At 36.2% G+C, this 17,525-nt stretch overlaps 1 protein-coding gene across 8 annotated transcripts in view; it reads left to right on the top strand.

Annotated features, from left to right (window-relative positions):
• LRRN1 (leucine rich repeat neuronal 1) overlaps window positions 1-17,525 on the top strand; it is a 37,135-nt gene that overhangs the window by 14,281 nt on the left and 5,329 nt on the right. For 6 of the 8 annotated variants that reach the window (XR_009260751.1, XR_009260746.1, XR_009260745.1 and 3 more), the window contains one exon: window positions 15,688-15,763. The exons of 1 other annotated variant lie outside the window; for it this stretch is intronic. The gene's annotated coding sequence lies outside the window, so the exon portion shown is untranslated. Of the gene's footprint in view, window positions 1-3,375; window positions 3,500-15,687; window positions 15,764-17,525 lie in introns of all 8 variants that reach the window. One more of the 8 variants, XR_009260749.1, reaches the window with a different exon arrangement.

Below are 17,525 nucleotides of genomic sequence, written 5' to 3'. Positions count from 1 at the left end.
TTGGTTTCTTTTCCTAGCTTGGCAGACCTTAAATCCCATTCAAAATGAAATAGTTCCCATTCCACGTACCTATTCAAGCTCTGCTGCTTTGGTGCCTTTACATCCAGGGTGTGCTTGTAAAAGTTTGACAGCCAGCTTTCCAAAAAGATAAGTTCTGATTTGTAGTGTTCACCAATTCCTGTGGTGTAAATACACCCAACCAGGACCAGTTTTTAAGTGACTAACACGATGTTTCTGAACGTGGATTTGGAAAGAAATGCTCACAATTGACTCAGGACACCACTGCTTTGCACACACCTTCCCCTTCAGCAAGGATGCCCTGTTTCCTACCCCATGACCCCCCAGGCCTTACATAGAATTGCTGCTCAGTAAGCCATTCTGGTTGATTTCTGTCACTCCTGTGGGCATTTGGAATGGTACTGAATCACGAGCCATGCTCATGGTAATAATTCTTAATCTTGAGGGCTGACATGGGTGCTAGTTAGATTTTTGAGACTTAAAAGCCCTGAAGCAAAAATAAGCTGTATATTTTATGCCAAGTTGTCAAAGCTTACTACTTAAAGTTGCTTAATGCTCCAAGAAATTGATTCTCATTTGCTGGTCTTGTTTTCAAATGTGGTCTTCATTATCCTCATTTAAATATAATTTGAAGTAATAAACCACCATTTAAATAGATTTCCTTTCTATTTTAACAATTTGAACATTCCACAATTTAAATTGTGTCCTCTTAAAGCTAAAACTCTACAGAAAACTTTTAAGGTGATGTTAGTCCTAGATGGAAAAGATTGCACTGGAATTTATTGAAATTGTATTTTCTTAAGAAATAGGCTTTTTGTGTAATCTACCTTTCTAAGAGATAACTTTAATTTTATTTCATTAACAAGATGATTCCTGTAGTTAAAGTTTTAAAAAAATAACTGCAATTTCTATTAGAAAACTAGTAGGTAAAATAATAAAGATGATCTTTTAATATGTGTTATGTTAATCATTTATGTTTTAATGGTTATAAATGCCAATATGGATATTCAAAAATCATTCTATTTTTACTTTCAATTTAACAAAACACGTGAATTGAAGAAAGACTATAGAAAGCGTTATGATTTATAATGCCTGCTGGCATTTTAATGTTCTCAGCTGTTCTTTTGCACCATTTGATTACACAAAGCCTAAACTGTGTAATTAAGGACCATCCCACTAATGTGCTCTGGTGGATTTATGGCGTCCAGGTCATGAACGATCTGAGCACTTTGAGTATTGGACCATTAGTTTCAAATGCATACTAACATAGGGGAACATGCTGGCATCAAGAAGAACCTATAATAAGAAGCAATTTCAAATTCAGGGAGGTAGCTTTCACCTGATTTTCATTTACCAAAACAATTGAAAAACCTTGATTACCAGAAATTCTAATTAACTGGAATTTTTTCCTCTGGAGTGCACTTCTAGGAGAAAAGGGAAAATTGTAAGAAAATAAGTTAATAATCAAGACTTTACACTTGGGGGGAAAAAAAGGATTTCCAATAGGAGTTCATTATCAAGGTTTAAAGGAAAATGCCTTAAAGAAACCTAAAGCACAACTACCTTTATCAAAGACAAGAAAATGGATACTAAAGATTGAAACTAAAAGATTTCTAGGAAACCTTCAGCTACCCAGAAAATTAAATGTGCAAATTCCCTGAGCTTAATCTTCCAGCTAGCCCAGGTTTTACTCTTCAGGTTAGTTTTCTTGTGTGTACTTAAGAGAATGCTGTATGCACTCACAATCTTTCTGGAGATCCAATAAAACAATTGAAGCAGGTAATATCACAGAAAAGGCTCTGGCTTCAGCACACGACAAACTGACATTTAATCTCTGCTCTTTGACCAATTAGCTGTGGGAATTTTGATAGGTCACTTAATCTCTGAGCCCTGAAGTCATGTGTAAAATCAGAATATTCACATCTACCTCCATTGGGTGCTGTGAGGACATAAAGCACTTTGCCTGGCACTGCCCCTTTTGTTAGTATCCTCTCTCTGTCCCTGTCTTTTGGCAATTGTGACACTCCCTCAGAGAACGACTGCAGCCCCAAGCTTTCAGAGAGAAGGTTTAAATAGGCAGGCACACTTTTTACTATATTCATTCTCTCCCGATGATGAAAAAAAAATCAAGTTCTTTAACTCCTTTATTAGAACAGTCATATAAAAAGAATTGAGAGAAGCAACTTGACACCAAGTTTATTTTCAGAGTTCAGGGACAGATGGCTTTATTTTCCTTCTTTAAAAGAGATGACATTCAGTAGAGATACAACATACTTGAGGTCTATCAAGTCTAAGGGCAAATACTGTCATTTACCCGAACAGGGCTGTCTTTAACCTTGAGTAGCAAGAACTTTAAAGCTAAATATGTGTACATTTCCATGTATCAGTCTCCACATTTTAAAAGAACATTTTAATGTGGAAGGAATATGTTTTTGACATTTTCTTAGTCTAATGCTTGAAGAGTGCTTAGTCTCCTAATTGGCAAATACTAAGCAGTCAGACTCTTCAGAGAAATACCAATAGATCAGAGCTAAAAGTATAGCCTCCCATCTTAAGGACACTGGATATTTTATTTTTTTAAGTAAAAATTTCATTAAAATATCAGATAGTTAATAAAGATTATTAGTGGATTAAAAAATATAACAAAAGATGGTATAGAACTCTTTCTGAGCAAAGAAAAACCATAAATATTCTGAAAATGATGTGAACATGTTTGCCATTTTCTTGATGAGAAGTTATTTTCAGTATTATGAACTAAACTTTAATTTGGTCTGGAAGCAAAAGCAAATCTAGTATAATTTAATGGAACTGCTTTGCTGGGTTAGCATCCAAAACTCTTTGGTATTGGTATTAGCAGGCTACGGATTGGCACTTTGAGTACCAACTAGGACAAGTCTGGTTTTTCACGGGTCTATCTGTAGTTCTGAATGTATAATCAAGAACCATTGTAGCAACTGGCTCCTTATGACACGTTTATTAACATGGCATGGTGAAATCTATGTCTGCAGTGAAAATACTAAGCAATATACTGTGAAGTACTTAAAAAGAAGTAATGAAACTGAGCCTTCTAGGCATATTAAGGCTGCCAAACTGAAGATTTTACATTTATTTAACGTTTAATCATGTCGGTAATTACAAAGCAATTACTTCATATAGACCTATTATGGGAGGAGAATTAAAATAATTTGTAAAAAGAATAAAAGTAATTGATTTCATGGTAGTTTTTATATCACTACACTTGCTGGTACTAAAAAGGAGCAATAAAAATAGCCCAGTTGTTCGTTCATGTTTTGTTCTGTTTAGCCTTCTGTCACTTTCTCAGTTCAATAATGTTAAATTGCTACTTTACGATTCCAGCTATGCAAATAGCAAATTTCTTACAAAGAAAGAAAACGATTCAAACTTTCTTGATCCTACAAGTGATTTGAACACAAAACAAAATTTTTCTCCTGGTCCTACTTTGCCTGTCATAGAATCTCAGGTATGTTTTGTTTTATTTTATTTTATTTTATTTTATTTTATTTTATTTTATTTTATTTTATTTCATTTCATTTATTTCATTTCATCTCATTTCATTTCATTTATTTTTTGAATCTTGGGTTTTTTAAAAGGGATTTGAAAGACCATAGGTTCAAGAATCTTTTAAACTGTATCTGGTGCATGACTTTTTTAATGTTTATTTATTTTTGAGAGAGAGAGAGAGAGACAGAGAGAAAGAAAACATGAGTGGGGAGGGGCAGAGAGAGAGGGAGAAAGAGGATCTTTGACAGTAGAGAGCCCAATGAGGGACTCACACTATGAACCGCAAGATCATGACTTGAGCCAAAGTTGGTCGCTTAACTGACTGAGCCACCGAGGCACTCCAGGTGTGTATGACTTTTAAAATATTGAAGGAAAAATTATTTTGGCAAAGAGCTGAGACAGTTCATAAAAAGTATTAGTCTTGCTTGCTACGTCCTAAAAGAAGAAGCTGCAAAGATCATTAACTGCTTTTAAAATTAAGAAAAGCGTATGTTACTATCCATAAGATTACAGGCAATGGTAGAAAACATCTCCTTTCATAATCAATTCTTACGTGTAGTAGGTATGCAGTAAGGAGAAAGAGGATGAGGAGAGTCAGCACCTTAAGTATTTAATACAATAAGCATTCAAATAAAAAATAATTGCAGTAGTTGATACACACAGAGCACTGTATTGCTTTCCTAGAAGTACTGCAACAAAGTACTAAAAATTGGTTGGCTTAAACAACAGAAATATATTGTTTCACGGCCCAAAAGTTTTAAATTCCATTTCTGATTCACACCAGCCACATTTCAAGTACTCAGTTGCTTCAGTAACTACCCTGTAGGGCGATGTCAACACAGAACATTTCTGTCTTCGCAGTGTTGTAGTGGCAAATGCTGATGGAGCCAGCTCAGGTTGGCAACTCTCTGCTCTTCTTCCCAAGGATCCACACATCTGCTCACTCACCCCTCCCTTTTGACATGTACCTTCCTTTATGGAGTTGCTTGGGTAGTTGTCTTCTTGTCTCCCTACAGGATTATAAACTCTTCAGTGACAGGGTCTGGTCTTTCTGACCCTGTGACACCGTAAACACGCAATCAGTATTTAATTACTCTAATTAAATTAGGCACTAGTTTATGGGATCTATTTTGCATTTAGTCTGAATCTAGATTTCATCAGAGTGTGGAGAAAAGAATGAATGAGAGAGCAGGTTTTTCCTAAGTCACAAGGATTAGGATGTATGGGGAGCAGATATGTTCTAAATGGTAAGGGTTTTGGTTTTGTTTTATTTTTGTCTTGTTTTGTTTTGTATCACCCCGGATATAGAAGAGACCCAGTAGGACTTTATTTGCAAGCTTAAAATTACTGTTATGTTTAGGTACCTGGAAAGCACATTTTCACTGATTCAGTTATTTTATTTATTTATTTATTTATTGAGTGCCTGCGAGGTAGATGCCAAGCCAGTGCCTGGCCCTGGATGACTCATTGTGAACAAAACAGAAACAGGGCCTGCCCTGTGATACTTATTCTAGTTCTAGCAGATTAACATTTTGGCAAGGACTCCCCCTGCCCAGACAGGCTGGGATGGGAGGAGTATGATCTAGGCTCTGGCCTCAGATGCCTGCCATCACATAGAACCTCCACCACTCTTCTGGCTCAAAGACCGTCATTATTCATTATTCCTACGTCTCCATCTCATCATTGGGGAAAATAGGGGGGAAATGGTTCCCACCTCGTGGGGTTGTGAGCATTAAGTAATTTATGTGAAGTGCTCCATGCAGTGCACATTGCATAGTAAGAGCTAAGTGCTGTTAGTAAGTACTAACTGCTATTATTCTCATGACTACTACCCAGCCAGAATGACCCCGCAATGAACATTAAATGTAAAAGAGAGAGAGAGAGAGAGAGAGAGAGAGAGAGAGAGAGAGAGAGAGTAGTGTTTATATGGCTAGAAAATACTTCATTATTTGGAAAGGATGTTTCCTGTCTTTCTTGGCTTAACAATATAATTCCCTTTGCTTACTATTTATATTTTGTACCCAAAGTAACTAAGATTGAAATGTGTTGCTAAATGCCCATTATTTCTTGGTGAAAGATCTTATTCATTTGGGACACTTCTTCCCAAGACAATCAGGAACAGAAATGCTTTGGGGGTCATTCAACCTCTTAGTGAGAGAGGTATGCACTTTTTAACATAGTTGCAAAGGAGAATCCTTTAAAGAGGCTTACCATTAAACTGCAAAATTGAAATCCTAAGTAACTAGCATGCAAAGATTTAATTAGCATGGTCTCATTAAAATAAATGTGTGACTTTTCTCTTCCAAAAATGACATTGCCTTTGAAAATACTTCCTGGAAATGAGTTAGGAAAAGGGGGGATTAAAGTTTGAAGGCAGTCATGTGATACTTGGGGAGTTTGTAGTTACAGGTCTTTCTGAGCCCTGCCCATTGTTGCTGGAGGACACCTGCTTATGTACCTGAATATCATATTCAAACAAAATAAAATAAAAATCTTGGACCTACCAGATTCTCCCATAAAATTCAATGTAAACCAAACTACAGAAATCTTCTTGGGCTTTTGCTTTCTCATTTCTCATATTAAGGAAATCTATTCTATTATTACCTGAAGGATAGAGGATGTCTCAGTGGTAACCAAGCTATTTGACAGAGAGGAACCATCCCTAAATATTCACTATGATTTGTTAAACTCCAATCATTCGGGAAGACTCTGCATTGCTTTCAAGAGCTATAAATGCTCCCAGCCATACAGTCTATACTATACTTCTGATACTTCATTGACAGTCCCATTTATCGATTCAAAATTGGGGGTTCTTTGGGAGCCTCGGTAACATGTGGGAGATAGTGTTTAGGGCACGGGCTTTAAAGCCAGGCTGTCTCTGAGTCCTGTTCCATCACTGTCTAGCTATATGTCTTGGGCAAGTTACTATTTCAATGCATGGTTTCCTCTGTGTGGAAGGGACAAACAGCTTACCTCTCAGGGATGTTATGAGGAAAGCACCAAATGAGGGTTGGGTTTGGAAAGAAAGAAAGAAGGAAGGAAGGAAGGAAGGAAGGAAGGAAGGGAGGAAGGAAGGGAGGGAGGGAGGAAGGGAGGAAGGGAGGGGCAAATGGAGTGAGAGAGAGAAAGGGAGGAAAGAAGGAAGGAAAGAGAAGGAAAGGTTGGGGGTAAAAAGAGAAAGAATGGAAGGGAGGAAGGAAAGAAAGTATGATGGAAGGGAGGGAGGTAAGGAAATCTGTTCCAGATAGTTCTCAAGAAAACCATTAATTTCCTTGTTGGAAGAGCAAACATTAACTTACATTTTTAGCACATGACTCTAGTTTTCTAAGTTGAGAACTCCAAAGGAAATTTATGATTGTTGAGATTCTACTATGTATCAGCTGCAGCTCAAGACTTGTACTCTCATCTAATCTGCACAGCACCCACATGAGGCAGGTATATAACCATGTCCTTCTAACAGATGAGGAAACCAAGACTCCGAGGGGTGGACAGTTTATCCAAGGCACCATAGGTAGTACCAGGATATGGACTTAGCTCTGTCTGCCTCTTGAGACCATAACTTTTCTTAAAAAAAAAAAAAAATACTAAACATAGAATTTTTTTTTAAGCCGTGATCAAGTGTCTTGCTCTCAACCATAAGGAGTGCTGCCTACATGGGCGCCTTTAAAAGTAGAAACCCAGAAAAGAATCATCAAATGCCTAAAATCCTGGAGCTGGAGAAGCCCTAAGACATCATCTAGATTTAGCCCAACCTCAACACTTACAGGTAGGGAAGATAGACAGCATGATCTGAGTTGGTGGGAAATGAGGACCCCCTAACTCTTGGTTCATTACTTCAGTCTCTCTACCATATTGCTTCTCAAACTACCTGACAATCAGATAGGGGTTCTGAGCTAGATAGCTTTAGGGCATGAGCCCTATGTCCTTGACTTGCTATCTTATTCAAGATCTTGGAACAAAGTGAAAAGCAGGTATGATACACTTTATACCATACACATATAGTCACTCACTATAGCTATTAATACATAGTAAATCTTTCATTAAGTAAGTCTGTAACTAAAGTTAGCTACACTTATACTCATGAGGCCTCTTTTATCTTGAATGCCCATTTCCAATTCCTACTAATTGTTCAAATACACTTTACATTTCCTACACTTGAATTTCTCTGCCCTTACAGAGTGTGCAAAACATTATCCATTATCAAATTAAGAGAAGCTTAATATATGCATTCTAAAAATTATACTTGTGATTTGGCCATGCTTATGTAGAATAGGTCAACTATGATCAATTCACTGCCACGTTAAAAAAAAAAAATCAATGAACATGATTAAGCTGACCTGACTTAATTTTTTGAAATAAGTTAGGCATCAGCATGATTGATTGAGCTATCCCTGATCTACCTAATCAAAGGTCAAGATGGAGGTTATTAAACAAGCTATTTCACTCTCCCTAAATTGAATGATGTTTTCTTATGCTTCTAATAAATGATAATTGATTATGGAGCAGTAGAGGCTAACATCCTTCAAAGAGGTTTAGTTCCTGCCCAAGTGATCAAGAATATAAATTTCAACTAACCCTACACTAAGTGAAGCAGTGTGGGGTTCTGTAGTGTAAAGGATTGTGCATTTGGAGAGTAGAAATGGAGTCAAGTTGGCTTCGGAATATGTGACCTCACCTCTCTGAGGTACCTTCTATAAAATGAGAAGTTGTTTTAGATGTGCTAGGTGATCTCTAATGCCTTTTCTAACTTTCACAGCTTGTATTTCTCTTATTTCACAGGGAGGCTAGCTTGTTTGCCTTTGATCAGTTGAAGCCAATTAAGAATCTGGAGTAGATGTTCTTCCCAAGGGTTCTTCCACAAGCACCTTTCCTCACCATGCCAAGCCACCAACTTGGATTTGGATTCATGCCTGCTGGCTGTGTCTGGGCTTTTGGCTTTTTAATTTCCTTCCTTCCTTCCTCCCTTCCTTCCTTCCTTCCTTCCTTCCTTCCTTCCTTTCTTCCTTCCTTCCTCTCTTTCTTCCTTCCTTCCTTCCTTTCCTTTCCTTTCTTTTCATTTCCTTTCCTCCCTCCCTCCCTCCCTCCTTTCTTTCTCTCTTTTCTTTTCTTTCTTTCTTTCTTTCTTTCTTTCTTTCTTTCTTTCTTTCTTTCTTTCTTTCTTTCTTTCTTTCTTCCTTCCTTCCTTCCTTCCTTCCTTCCTTCCTTTCCTTTCCTTTCCTTTCCTTTCCTTTCCTTCCTCCTTTCTCTCTCTCTCTCTCTCTCTCTCTCTCTCTCTTTTCTTTTCTCTTTCTTTCTTTCTTTCCTTCCTTCCTTCCTTCTAAACTTTCTTTTGTAATTTTTCAGTCCATCTAGTCCAGCCTTGCTCTGTTTACCGTGCCTGGCCAAACCTCCTGCAAGGGCTAATGTGCTGTCCATGCCTAGTCCTCTTAGGAGCTGAATGAATTGTGACCCCAGCTTCAATGCTTAGCTTGGAGACCAGCTGCGCCTTTGGGTTTTTCCCAGAGATGTTGGCCGACACTGCACCTGCAGTGTGATGGATTTGCCCTGGCCCAAAAGAGGAAGGAAAATGAGGGGGAATCAAAAGATCACTTGTGTACATCCTCTTCTTTGCACAGTAGTGCATTTGTACCACCCAAGTGTACCAGAGAATTTTTGAGACTTTATTAAGTAATAATAATAATAAATACAAGAAAGGAAAGAAAAAGAAAATAAAATAAACTAGAGAAAGGACAATCAAACTTTTCTCTGGGAACCAGGAAAACCATAAATATTTAAAGTGGTCAGATTAGGAAATGCTGAATTAGGGATCAAGGGGTTTGGGTTTTATTTTGTTTCTCTGCCAATTAACTAGGTTATCTTGGATCACTTAGGGGACCTTTAAGGTTCTGCCTTCCTTTAAAAGTAGGTCTTCCAAAAGAAAGGAGTATAAAATGAATTTTTCTAAATGCCATCCTTTTTTTTAAACTGCTCAAGTTTTCTTCAGAGCAAAGATTCACACTGTAATATAGTGAATCTCTAATTATAGGCTTTCACATGTGGAGTATTTGCCAGTAATATTTTAAAGTTGATATTTAATCATCTACTTATCAAATACTCCCATTAGCTTAGCATTATAACTGATATGATGCTTATTACATTTATATGTATTTCAGAGGTTGCAAACTGGCCACAGGCCACAAAAGTCCTTGGAAAGCAGATGGTTTTTGTTTGGCCTCCATAGTTAACATTTTTGGATGCCTTTGGAGTGCAGGCACACTCCAGCTTTTTACATGACTGTGTTAGATTCAGTTGACTTCACCTACCTAGCCCCTGAAAGCACTGGAGTTTGAGAGTCTTGGCATAATCAAACTTGCTGCATCTCAGAAAATGGCTAGAAGGAATTTTCCATGACACCAGGAGAATGGGTTGGTAAGATGACTTCTTGAGGTGTTTCTTAGCCTGGGAAGCTGTGACTTCTTTCCTCCCAACCTACTTACTGTAAGATAAATAAAATAGAACACAAAGTTACTAGACTCTTTCAAGGTCACCTAGGAAATTGGTGGTGAAGCCAAAATTAAGAATCTCTTCCCTGGTGTCCTCATTCTGTTGCTTGGCCCACTCAGACATGCTGCTGCACTGCTTGCTGATGAATAATGTGGACTCTCAGGAACAGTTCCTTATGCAAAAGAGCTTCACCAAGCTCCATTATGTCCTTGCAAGGGGATAGACTTTATTGTTTCCTTAATGCATTATGGAGACTATTATAGCTCTTCCTCCCATACGAACCCTCCATCTGTGATCACTAACACACACTACAGGGTGTTTTGCTTGGGATAATGTGTGAACAAGGAACATGATTTTGGGAAATGGTTGGAGAAAGAAATCTAAGATTCAGAAAGGGCCAGGGACCAGACAAAAGTCCAAGAAACTAATGTCTTTAAAAATAGTTCATGCAGGGATGCCTGGCTGGCTTAGTCAGTAGAGCACACAGCTCTTGATCTCGGACTCATGTGTTCAAGCCCCATGCTGGGTGTAGAGATTACTTTTAAAAAATGATTAAAAAAATTAAAAATAGCCCATGCAGTTTCAATATTCAGAATGTATTTGCAATGCCTTATTTCCTTCCCAAGGAAGATGAAATATACCCTCCATAAAGAATTTGCTGTTATCATTCTGTCTCTCTCTCTCTCTCTCTCTCTCTCTCTTTCTCTTTCTCTCTCTCTCTTTGTCTCTGGCCAGGCTGTTTTCAGAACTCATAGTTGCTGATGTTACAAAAGGTACCCTCTATTGATTTCAACTACCTACTCCTTTCTTTCATACTCAAACCCATTAAAAAGACTCAGATCCAATGAGACATCAAACCTGTAAATAGTAATGTGTAACATCTATCAGGCACTCGCTATGTGGCAGGCCCTCTGCCAAAAACTTTACATTTAACTTGTCATTCTAATTCTCTCACCACCCTTGCAAAGTAGGTTTTATGATCTTCATTTTCTAAAAAAAAAGTTAACTGAGACTCAGAAAGAAAGCTTCAATAACTTGCCCAAGGTCACAGAACTGAATTTGAAACCAGGTTTGTCTCCAGAAGCCACACTCTTAACTCTATTGCTAAACTCCTCTTTCAAAAAGCTAATATAGCCTTTTGAGCCTAACAATCAGCCATGTGCACCTGAAGCAAAGTCATGCTGGCCTTCCACACAGGGAAATTACCTTTGGGAGGTCAATCCAGTGAATGGAGTCTACCTAGCTCTACCTTGCTCCCCTCCCCCCACAAGAGTGGCTACAGCGAGAATTTATAAGGAGACAATGTATTTTTTAACCAGAAGGAAAGCTTCATTGAACAAAAATCCCATTGTCCTATTATTAAGCCATGCCCAAAAGAAGATAAGCAAATTTGAATGCTGCATTAGCTCTGGATCTATTTGGGGACCAATAGAGCTAAAAAATGATTTCTTTAAACATTACATATACAGTGTGAATTTGACCACCAAAAAAAGTATACATAAATGCACATGTCCTAAGAGGGCATTTTCATTTTCTAGGGGATCAAAAATTTAGCTTTTTATTGCTGTGACTACTGTCTATAAAAGGATGTTAATTTCTAGGTTGGAGGTTTGTATTTCATAATTTGCTTGCTTACATAGGGTTTTAATTTAGCACAGGGCCATATTTGGTCTCTGAATTTCTAACACTTAATTCCAATAATACTGGTTGGAAATAAATGGAAATGGTAAAAAGAAACAATGACTTTTTTCCAAACACCTGTAATGCCCAAAGGTCTTAAAGAGATTTGCTTATTCATTACCTCCCAATAGCCCTGCAGAGTGAGAATGAAATTTAATGGCAAACTTGATGAGGTTCCAGAGATTCAAATAAGTATCTGAGGGCTCACTTTGTGCTGGACTCTTTCCCAGGCTCTTTAGTTATCATAATTTTCATATATGAAGTATGTATAATTAGCCTTAATTTAGGCATAGAAAGTGAGACAGAATTCTCATAGTTGACACAGGGTAATACATCTAATAAGTGAATAAGTCAGAATCTGAATACAGATCACTGGATCCCCCAACATAGAATTATTTCTACAAACAGAGAGCTATCTGGGTTTTAGTATAACTAGAATTAACTTAATCATCATGTTATTGTGATTGCTTATTTCTTTCACCCAACTTTGTAAGAATTTAATGCATAAGGAACCAAACCCAAGTTATACTAAATACTGTGATTTTGTTAAACTGACACCCCATCTCATATGATTCTATGGAAAATAGGGATCAGTGCCAAATTCACTTGATGGTTATGACCATGCTGTCCATTTCCCTTGGAATTTTATATTCAGTGCAGAGTGTCCCAAACATATCTTATTGGAAAAAGAAGTATCAAATGTAATTATGTAATTGTTTGTTTGAAATGCATCCCTTGCCAATACTGGGCCTTTAAAACCATGGTTTCTCACTTAAGGAATTGTTTCTTTAAACTGCCAGACTTCTTTGTGGAACATCATTCTGGTAATTAGTAGGACATTTTCTTCTCACATTTGACCGACTTAGTCCAGTAAGCCCTAGAACAAAACAATTCCACTAAAAAAATCTATACTGGCCATTTTTCAATTTGTTGCAGAATTTAAGACAATTAATTGGTATATATGTGACAAAGTAGGCCTGAAGTATAATGGTTTTACATTTTTTAATGATAAAAAATGACATTAAATTTGCCATCTTCCATTTTTAAGTATACAGTTCAGTAGTGCTAAATATATTCACATTGTTGTCTAGCAAAGTTCTCAAGCTTTTTCATCTTATAAAACTTAAATACCCAGTAAATACAAATACCCCCACTCCTTCCCACAACCCTCGGCAACCACATTCTACTTTTTGTTTCTATAATTTTGACTACTTTAGATACTTCATATGAGTGGAATCATATGGTATTGGTCTTTTTGTGATGGACTTATTTCATCCAGGATACTGTCCTTGAAGTTCACCCATATCAGACGTGATAAAATTTCCTTCTTTTTTTAAGGTTGCATGATATTCCATTTTGTGTATATGTCACATTTTCTTTTTCCATACATCCACCAGTAGACATATGGATTGCTTCCATCTCTTTGCTATTGTGAACAGTGCTGCATTGAATGTTGGTGTGTGAATATCTCTTCAAGATCTTGCTTTGAATTCCTTTGGATATATACCCAGAAGTGGAGTTGTTGGATCATATGGTAATTATATTTTTAATTTATTGCAGAACAGCCATTCTACATTCTATAGTGGATGCATCATTTTACTTGTTATTTTCTGTTCTTTTAATGGTAGTCATCCTCATGGGTATGAAGTGATATATCACTGTAGTTTTGATTTGTATTTCTCTTATGATTAGTGATGTTAAGCGTCTTTTCATGTGCTTATTGTCCACCTGGATATCTTTGGAGAATTGTCTGTTGTTACAGAGTTATAGGAGTTCCTTATGTATTCTGGACATTAGTCCCTTATCAGATATATGATTTGCAGATATTTTCTCCTATTTTGTTGATTGCCTTTTCACTCTGTTGATTTTTTCCTATGATGTGCAGAAGTTTTTAAGTTTGATTTAGTCACATTTGCTATTTTTGCTTTTATTGTTTGTTTTTGGTGTTTAAGAAATCAGTGTTCTGAAGCTTTTCCCCTCTGTCTTTTCCTAGGCGTTTTACAGTTTTAGGTCTCACATTTAGGTCTTTAATTCATTTTGAGTTAATTTTTGTATATGATGGAGGGTAAGGGTCCAATTTCATTCTTTTGCATGTGGATATCCAATAAGAGTTGGCGAAAGTATCCTTACCTCATTGTGTAGGCTTGGCACAAAATTCCAAGGTCATTTGATCATGTCCAGGAGAATTTATTTCTGTGCTCTCTTCTATATGTCTGCCTTTATGCCAGTACCATGCCATCTTGATTACTGTTGATTTATTGTATGTTTTGAACTCATGAAGGATGAGGCCTCCAACTTTGTTCTTTTTCAGGACTGTTTTGGCTCTATTCAGGGTCTCATGAATTTCCATATGAATTTTAAGATTTTTTTTTCTATTTCTGCTAAAACTGCTGTTGGGCTTTTGACACAGCTTACATTCAATCTGTAGATCACTTTAGGTAGGATAGACATATTAACAATATTAAGTCTTCCAATCCACGAACATGGGATATATTTCTATTCATTTCTATGTTTTATTCTTTTATGCTTTGTAGTTTTCAGTGCACAAATCATCCCCTTGGTTAAATTTATTCCCAAGTGTTTTATTCTTTTTGATGCTATTGTAGGTTGGATTATTAATTTCCTTTTTGGATTGGTCATTGATAGTATACAAAAACACAACTGATTTTTATGTATTTATTTTGTGTCCTGCAACTTCGCTGAAATTGTTTATTATAACAGTTTAGGGGGGTTTTGTGACATCTTTAGGATTTTCTTCATGTGAAATCATACCATCTGCAGACAATTTTACTTCTTCATTTCCAATTTGGATGCTTTATTTTTTTTTCTTGCTTAATTGTTTTGACTCAAACTTCCAATACTAAGTTGAATAGAAATGTTTAAAGTGGTCATCCCTACTTTGTTCTTGATCTTGGAGGAAAAGCTTATACTCTTTCAACATTGAATATGATTTTAACTGTGGGCTTTTAATATATGTTTTTAGTATACTGAGGCAGTTTTCTTTCATTCCTAGTTTGTTGAGTGTTTTCACCATGAAAGGGTGTTGAATTTTGCCAAATGCATTTTCTGCCTCAACTGAGATGATCATGTGGGTTTTGTCATTCATTATATTAATATGGTCTATTACTTTGAATTATTTTCATATATTGAACCATGCTTACATTCTGGGTATAAATCCAACCTAGTCATGGTGTATAAACCTTTTAATATACTGTTGAATTCAATCTGCTAGTATTGTTGATGAGTTTTGCATCAATATTCATCAGGAACATTGGTCTGTAGTTTTCTTCTCTTGTGATAATGGATTTACTTTTAAATACCATTAGTGAATAATTCCTGAGACATGCCTTATGTTTTAAACATATAAAATGGTTTAAGCATTCTTTTAAGCTTTGTTCTCTGGCTAATGTCATGTTCAAAAATTAGGCTGGAAAATATGTTAAAAAGAATTCAGAATGGTACACAACTAGAAACATCTTAAAACACCTCCTTTTATGTCAAGGAAGTTTCATTCTCCACTCTCAAAGAAGCCAAATGCAGGTTTGGGGAAGGAAAAAGTCTTCCCTCTATGTTTGATATGGTATTTAACATTCTCAACTTGTGTGGTTTATTTATTTGTTTGTTTGAAGAGGTATGTGTATGTCAAACAGATTTGAGTACTGCAGTGCAATTACTTCAAACCATATAATTTAAACTAAAATGGAGACATTACTTGTGACAATAATCGAAGTACAGCCCCATTAAAGATATTTTTCAGTAGCAACAGATGGTTTTGGGAGACTCACACAACTTCAGCACATACTTACTTTTAGCTATGTTTCCTTAAGTTCAGTCAAAACATAAATATTAATTGAAATTCCATCTCAGAGTTATGAAAAGTAGATTTATTCTTTGGGTTTTCTATTTTGAATTAAGATTAAGCAATAACATGTGACAGAAATTTACTTAACAGAAAACTTACTGTGGTCATTGTACCTCTTTTAGGATTACTCTGAATGGAAACAAAAAGAGGAATAAATTTGTGGAGGCAATGATATTTGGAAAATTATTGCCCTCTGAGGTATGTTTTTATTTTATGGATTTTCCTGATAAAAGTCAGAATCAGGTAACTTTATAATGTTGAAAAGTTTTGTACATATATAATATATGGTAAAGGAACCAGATTAGGGTGAGGGGAATGCCAGTGTTGCCTCTCCACATGGAAGAGAAAGTATCCAGCATCGGCATTATGCAACACATCCATTTCCGTCTCCTACCTCCAAATGCCAAATATGGATCAGGTGATTTTTTTTCTAAATACCATCTTGTTAGACCAGTAACTTGGTTTGCATATTTTCTAAAACAACAACAAAAATATAGTACTTTTCTTTCTTTCTACTAAAATATGACAAATAACAGAACTTTTAGGACTGGCTATTTGTATCAGTTTGCTTCTTGGTCAATCACAAAGAAAACTGTATTTTGCAAAGTTCAAAGATAATAGCACCAAATACAAACCGAAAGCTTGCTATGTGTTGGACACCAGGCTTCAAGTACATTATGTGCTGTATTTTATTGAATCCTTACAGTAATTTTAGGAGGCTAAAGAAAACACCAGCCACTGAAGTTCTTCAATACTTAAAGCTGAAGTTCAATATAGAAAAACAAATGTAAGGAAACATGTAACTGTACATTTAATATCTTAGTAAGTAACTGCCTAGTTTTGAGAAAGCAAGATAGACCATGGATCCACAGTGGCTTTTTATACCTGATTGGAATCCAGAAAATTAGAACCATTAACTGCTAATATTATCTTTTATAAGCAGGTAAGCAATACATACTTGACCTCAGAAGACCTCATTCAGACCATTAGATTATGACAGAATAAGTCAAATGTCCCCAGCTTTCCTTCATTTACGTATTCTCCAACAACCACTAGTTAGCTAGAACTAATATGGATAAGAGATATAATAAGATGTCAATAAATATAATTAACTTCTGTGAACATTTAATATCTGTCAAGCACTACACTAAGAGCTTTATATCAATTCCTTGAATTCTCTCAATAATCCTAATGACCAAACCCATTTTATATAAAGAAGCTGAGGCTTCAATGTATTAAAGAACATATCCCCTCCACTAAAAGAAACATATCCAGTATATCCATGCTTTATAACTCCTAAGTGGCTAGTGACATTCCCATGAGATTGGTGAAATTAAATGTGTTTTTCATGAAGACAAGTGGTAATAGTGGGGTAAAGTCCTTTGACTGTTTTATTCAGTCCAAGATTAGCTGTGACCATTAGAATATAAGAAAAACTGACATTTTCTTTTTTTTATGTTTATTTATTTTTGAGAGAGAGAGAGAGACAGAGTGTGAGTGAGGGAGGGGCAGAGAGGGAGGGAGACACAGATTCCAAAGCTGACTCCAGGCTCTGTACTATTAGCACAGAGCCTGATGTGGGACTCGAACCCAAGAGGTGTGAAATCATAACCTGAGCTGAAGTTGGACACTTAACCAACTGAGCCACCCAGGTGCCCCTGATATTTTCTTTTTGTAGTTGAGTTAGATTAATTTTTTGCATAAGAATAATTGAGCTAGAAAAGCATTGACTGAATAGGTCTTCAGAGTATACGATTTGGAAAAGAAAAACTTCTGAAAACAAATAAAAACAACTATTAAAATATAAAAAACTAAAAATGAACTTTGAGTGTTTTATAAACTGCCTTTCATGTTTTGCATTTGACCTTTTGATTCTTCTTGGAGGCTTAAATAGGCAATTTCTCAAGCCAACTTTGTTTTTAAAGAAATGATATCTGTGTGTTTTTCTGAGTGTCCCTGG

The sequence above is a fragment of the Neofelis nebulosa genome, chromosome 4 (genome assembly GCF_028018385.1).
Source record: "Neofelis nebulosa isolate mNeoNeb1 chromosome 4, mNeoNeb1.pri, whole genome shotgun sequence".
Taxonomy (NCBI): domain Eukaryota; kingdom Metazoa; phylum Chordata; class Mammalia; order Carnivora; family Felidae; genus Neofelis; species Neofelis nebulosa.
The sequence above is the reverse complement of the archived record's forward strand: the minus strand, read 5'-3'. Positions and strand labels throughout refer to the sequence as shown.